Below are 7002 nucleotides of genomic sequence, written 5' to 3'. Positions count from 1 at the left end.
TGGAAGACCGCTTTCAACACGCCTACTGGTCACTACGAATACTTGGTGATGCCCTTCGGCCTGACCAACGCCCCGGCTGTGTTCCAAGCGCTCATAAACGATGTGCTTAGGGATATGCTTAACATCTTCGTGTTCGTTTACTTGGATGATATCCTCATCTTTTTGGGCTCCCTTCAAGAACACACAAAGCATGTCAGACAAGTAATCAAACGCCTCCTAGACAGCCATTTGTACGTTAAGCCGGAAAAATGCGAATTCTATTCCTCCCGAGTACAATTCCTGGGATTTGTAGTGGAACCCGGTCGAAACCAAATGGACTCCAGGAAGGTAGAGGCGGTAGCGGATTGGCCCCCTCCTAAGACCGTTAAGGAAGTTCAGCATTTCCTGGGCTTGAACCACAAGTTCATCAAGAACTTCAGCTCGGTGGCAGCTCCTCTCTCAGCTTTAACCAAGGGTGGCAACGCAAGGTTTCTGTGGTCAAAAGAAGCTGAGACGGCCTTCGAAGGACTCAATCAGCGCATCCTCTCTGCTCCCATCCTGACACTACCCACAGCAGATGAACCTTTTGTGGTGGAGGTAGATGCCTCAGAGGTTGGTGTTGGAGCTGTCCTGTCTCAGAAGGGTGAAGACAAGAAGCTCCACCCTTGCGCCTTCTTCTCACACCGGCTTACCCCGGCTGAGAGGAACTACGATGTGGGGGATCGTGAACTCCTAGCGGTTAAGATGGCATTGGAGGAATGGAGCCACAAAAATCTGGAGTATATCCAGCAGGCGAAGCAGCTGAACTCAAGACAAACTCGATGGCCTCTTTTTTTCAATCGATTTCAGTTTATCCTCACCTATCGGCCCGGGTCGAAGAATCTCAAACCGTTCGAGAAGATACTGATATGCATGTCCTTCCTACCGCTAAGATCGTGGCCCGATCTCGTGGCAAGTTGAGGACACCGTGAGACGAGCTCAAGCTACCGAACCAGACCAGAAAGGAGGTCCTGCCAATCGGTTGTTTGTCCCCAAGGCAGCGAGGTCCCAGGTCCTTCTGTGGGTACACTCTTCTCGCCTCACCTGTCACCTGAGCGTATGTCGCACCTTGGAGTTCATCCAGCGAAAGTTCTGGTGGCCCACCATAAAAGAAGACGTTGGCACCTTCGTCAAGGCCTGCCCCATGCTGCCAGGGCAAAACTTCTCACCTCCGCCCTCAAGGACTCCTTCACCCTTTATCTATCCCCCACCGACCCTGGTCCCATATCTCCTTGGACTTTATTACTGGCTTTCCTCTGTCCCATGGTAATACTACTATCCTAGTCATCATTGACAGGTTTTCTAAGGTGGCCAGATTCGTCCCCTTGACTAAGTTAACTTCTGCAAAGGAAACGGCTGAGCTGGCAATTGAGCTAGTATGAGAGTTTACTCTAATATGGTGAATATTAAAATGTTTAGACCCGCATTTACAGTTAAATACTGTGTTTGTGGATATCTGCTCAAATGTAGATATGTATAATATGGTAACAATAATGTTTCAATAATGTTTTGCTGATCGATCGCTTCAGTAAATGTTCTCTGCATGCGCTGTGAGTTTAAGTCACTCACGCTGTCCGTTTGAAAAGCAAAAGAATGGGTGTGGCCTTTGACTATATAGGCACCCATTCGGCTATGGCATTCATATTTTATCTCCTTCAGCGAACTCTGATCTCTCTGGCTGGGCCTTGCCGTCCACATTTATGAGGTTTTGTAACTTGGAAGCGAGGGTTCTTTCAGTATAAAGTATTAAGCACAATCCCCCTCAACGCTGACGACCTGGCCATTATGATGAGACGACAAACATGGGAGCAGATGCAGGCCAGCCTAAACCAGGACATGGACACCTTGGCAGCCTACCTGCGTGAGTGGCGTTTACAGCTCAGCATCGGCAAGACAGTTGCAGCAGCTTACCACCTGAACAACAGTGAGGCCAGACGGGAACTGGACATATTCGTTAATAACAAGCGCCTTGAGTTCCAGCAAGCCCCACGGTACCTTGGCGTACGCCTGGATAGATCTCTAACATTCAAACAACACCTTGAAGAAGTGACGGCCAAAGTGTCATCAAGGGTCGCAATAATTCGACGTCTCGCTGGTACTAGCTGGGGTGCAACTGCCAAGGTGCTTCGAATATCAACAGTAGCTCTCGTCTTCTCCACAGCTGAATACTGTGCCCCAGCCTGGTGCAGAAGCCCACACGCCAGGAAAGTCGACACTGCCATAAACACCGCCCTTCGGACTATAACTGGCTGCCTGAAATCTACCCCTGTCTACCATCTGCCAACACTAGCGGGAATTGCCCCGGCCGGCCTCCGACGAGAGGCTGCTACCCTCGCTCTTGCAAGGAAAGCCCAAAGATACAACTGGCATATCCTGCACAATACCACCACAACAGCACTGCCTTCTCATAGACTGAAGTCCCGCCACCCGTACAACAAGGCGGCACAAGACCTGCTCAGGTCCATCCCTGAGGACCTGTCTACAGAGGCATGGCTCGCGGCAGCCTGGAAGCAGGAGTGGGAGTCAGCAGGGCCCTCACGAATCCATCGTTACATCTATGACCCTGGAGGCGGTCTTGAAGGAGAGGATCTGCCACGCCGGCAATGGACTCTGCTAAACCGCCTGCGAACTGGGGTTGGACGTTACAAAGCATCGATGAGGAAGTGGGGCCTGGAGGACAGAGCAGTGTGTGAGTGTGGGGAGCCAGAGCAGACCGCTGAGCACATAATCACCACCTGTCCACTGTATAAACCACCCTCGGAGGCCGGCCTCTTCGACGTGGGACCTGAGATGAGAACGTGGCTGAGTTCTACTGAGCTGGACATTTGATGACGACACACGAAAGAAGAGAAGACTTTACTCTTCTATGAGCCTCAGGCTTCCTGCCCTGGATTATAGTATGGGGTGAAGTTTTAAGCACGCACAGCGTTTTGAAGGGGGTTCCCATAGCGTAAGCTAGCCTTACGCAATACGAGAGAACTCTCGAAAAAGAAAATCTCGGTTACTCACATAACCTCGGTTCCCTGAGATGAGGGAACGAGTATTGCGTAACCCGCCGTGCTACTGTGCTTCGATCAGGGGATCACTTCAGTCGATAAAAACCTGAATGCCATGGCCGAATGGGTGCCTATATATACATAGGCTATGACCATTCTGGCGGGCTCTCCATAGGCCTCAGTATAGGCTTCACCATAGGCTTATGCAGTTGCACAGCCAATGACTGCGCTAGTCGCTCATCTATGTGTCTGCTGTGCAGCTGCACTGCGTTTTTAAAATTTGCTTCAATATTCTCGAGAAAAGGAGTTTTCCCATAGCGTATGCTAAGCCTTACGCAATACTCGTTCCCTCATCTCAGGGAACAAAGGTTACGTGAGTAACCGAGACGGCTTCATGTTTTTACTCCAATCTCATTTCATAATGTCATAACGAATGGAAACATTTGAAGTAACATGATAATCCATATATTTTTCATTTTCATAAGTTTTCCTTTTTAACGATTTATAGGCCGCCTGCTATAGGCTATTTTTATTATTTTATGCAGCACTACACGTATATGTAGGCACAACAAACCTGGTGTTCATTATTTATATATATATATATATATATATATATATATATATATATATACTGTATCAGGGATGTAGTGGAGGCTAAACGCACGTAAACGCCGTTTACGCACCTCCCAAAATTTGGCAATAGCGTTTTCCCACCTCCCAAGTCACCAGGTTAAAGACTCTTTCCTCTACAGGGAAACACTGATCCACATTTTTCTGATAGACCAAACAACTAATCAATTAATCGAAGAAATATTCAACAGAATAATCAACTATGAAAATAATCCCAAATTCCTAATCATTATGCACAAGTGCATTGCATTGGAAGACCTGGATATAAGCATCCCTCTCTATCTCTCTTAAATCTCTCTTTAATATTTTTGTTCTCTCTGTTTTGTCATTTAGTAAACTTTATAGATTTCAACAATATTATTCCTTTTTGAGTCTCTTTAACAAGAACTTAGATTAATGTATGAATTGAATAGTGATTGTGTGACCTATGATGAGGGAACAACCAATGATACCCTTGGTAGTACCATAAAATGATAGCCTATAGCTATGTCATCAGGATACACATACACCGGTAGGCGGTGGCCCACCTTACCGGGTGACCACGTCGTGGTCCACCAGAATTTATAGTTTATCCACCTCTTTTTTTACCACTACACCACTGTATATATATGTGTGTGTGTATTTTGTAAATTTTGAAACGCAATTTTAACCAGAAAATCTAAAATGTATTCCCAAAATCGTGCAGCCCTATAGTTTCTCTTGATATCAGCATGTCCACAGCTGTTGTTGTTGTTTTTTACAGGGACCAGATGCCCCACTGATAAGTCCTGCTGACTTCAACATTCACATGAGTCTCTGTACATGAACATGGTAAAGTGAAAAATCAAACACCTTGGATATGTTCAATGCTCTTTCTTTAGATCAGTGTGTTCAATAATGTGCTTTTTTTGTCATTTGTTGTGTATCTTTGGATTATGTTGTGTTGTAAATAAATCCAAACAATCAAAAAGCCATTCTTTTTTAAATCTCTCCTCATTCTATGTGCAAGGTTCCTCATAATGATAGGGCCTAATAGCACCTGATAGGGCCATTATGTCAGACGTCAGCACACCTCAGACCCCAGAGGGTTAAGAGAGCAACCAGAAAAATGGAGCGTAGCTGGAAGAAAACAAAATTAGAGAAGTTTTTCGCATTTTGTGGAGAGAGAGCGCAATTGCGTACAGAAAGGCCTTAAACTGGTAGATCTGCTTATTTTTCAACACTTTTAGAAGAAAACAAACACAACCCTAGGTATTTATTCGAAACAGTGGCTAAATTAACAAAAATAAAGCTTCAACACCGGACGTTTCCAAACAGCACAGCAGTAATGACTTTATAAACTTCTTTACTTACAAGATTGATAATATTAGAGAGAAAATTATAACTATGCAACTGTCTACTACAGTATCGCATCAGACAGTGCACTGTAGTCTCCCTGAGGAAAAATGTCATTCATTCATTCATTGCTATACGCTGATTTCACGCAGCCACCATTTTGAAATCGAAAGTGAGGCTCCGGTGGGAAAAACCCCGGAAGTAAAGATAAACAACAATGCCTTTGGACTACCAACCTGAAGCTGCTGCCGCGATTTACACTATTGGATGTTAATATCCAATATAGGATATGTTTATAGTTCATTCCTGCTTCTTTTTTTACTTTCTGAATTATATTAAAAAAATATTTTATTTATAAATGAATTTCACTGTATATAGTCTAAAGTATAAAAGAAATGTATGTACAGTTTTAGAATTGACACAACATCATTAAACACAACAATACGCCATCGCATTCACGACTCTCCTGTGATTAAAGGCGACACTTCCGGTTTTCTTCCCACCGGAGCCTCGCTTTCGATTTCAAAATAACGGCTGCGTGAAATCAGCGTATAGGAGAGGAAGGACTGTCTAAACTTGTTAAATCATCTAGATCGACAACATGTATGTTAGAACCTATACTGACTAAGCTATTGAAAAAGATGCTTTCAGAGGTCATAGATCCTCTTCTTAATAGATCCTCTTCTTAATATCATTAATTCATCTTTGTCACTAGGATATGTACATATACCTAAAAAAAACTCTAAGCTGGCTGTTATTAAACCTCTTAATAAAACTTGATCCTAGAGAATTAGTCGATTACAGGCCGATCTCGAATCTACCTTTTCTGTCTAAATTAATAGAAAAGGCAGTATCCTCTCAACTATGTTCCTTTTTTAGAAAGAAATGGTATCTGCAGGATTTAGACCATGTCATAATACTAAGACTGCTCTCATTAGAGTTACAAATTATTTGCTCTTATCATCCAATGGTGGTTGTATCTCTCTATTACTGTTCCTGGATCTTAGTGCTGCATTTGATACCATTGACTACAACATTCTTTTGAATAAACTCTAAAATTATGTTGGCATTAGTGGAATTGCACTAGCATGGTTCAAATCATACTTATCTGACCATTATCAGTTTGTAGCAGTAAATGAAGAGATGTCTTATCATTTACATTACATTTACATTTATTCATTTAGCAGATGCTTTTATCCAAAGCGACTTACAAATGAGAACAATAGAAGCAGTTAAACTAACAGTAGGACAACAATATGCAAGTGCTATGCCCTTCTCAGCGCAGTACATGTTAATTTTTTTTATTTTTTATAATAAAATAGAAGAGAAGAGAAAGTGTTAGTATTACTGAATCAAGTGCTGTCGAAAAAGAAGTGTTTTCAGCCGTTTCTTGGAAGTGGCTATGGACTCAGACACTCTGGTTGAGTTAGGCAGATCATTCCACCAGCTGGGAACAGTCAAGGTAAAGGTCAGAGAAAGAGATTTGTGCCTCTTTGAGATGGCACCACAAGACGTCGTTCGCTTGCAGAGCGCAAGTTTCTGGATGGCACATAAGTCTGAAGTAAAGAGTTAAAGTAAAAGGGAGCAAAACCAGTGGTTGTTCTGTAGGCAAACATCAGTGACTTGAATTTGATGCGAGCGGCAACTGGCAACCAGTGCAATTTTGTGAGGAGAGGAGTGACGTGCTCTCTTCGGATCGTTAAAGACCACTCTAGCTGCGGCATTCTGGATCAGTTGCAGAGGTTTGACTGTGCAAGCTGGAAGACCAGCCAGGAGAGCGTTACAATAGTCCAGTCTGGATAAAACTAGCGCTTGGACAAGGAGTTGTGTAGCATGTTCTGATAGGAAGGGCCTGATCTTCCTAATGTTGTACAAGGCAAATCTACATGACCGGGCAGTTCTAGCAATGTGGTCTGTGAAATTCAATTGATCATCAATTACCACTCCATTAGGTTCCTGGCAGACCTTGATGGAATAATGGATGACAAGCCTAGCTGAATAGTGAAGTTGTGATGGAGTGTTGGGTTGGCCGGGACCACAAGTA

This window comes from Squalius cephalus (genome assembly GCF_949319135.1).
Source record: "Squalius cephalus genome assembly, chromosome: 4".
NCBI classification, from domain to species: Eukaryota; Metazoa; Chordata; class Actinopteri; order Cypriniformes; family Leuciscidae; genus Squalius; species Squalius cephalus.
Note: the sequence above shows the minus strand (reverse complement) of the source record.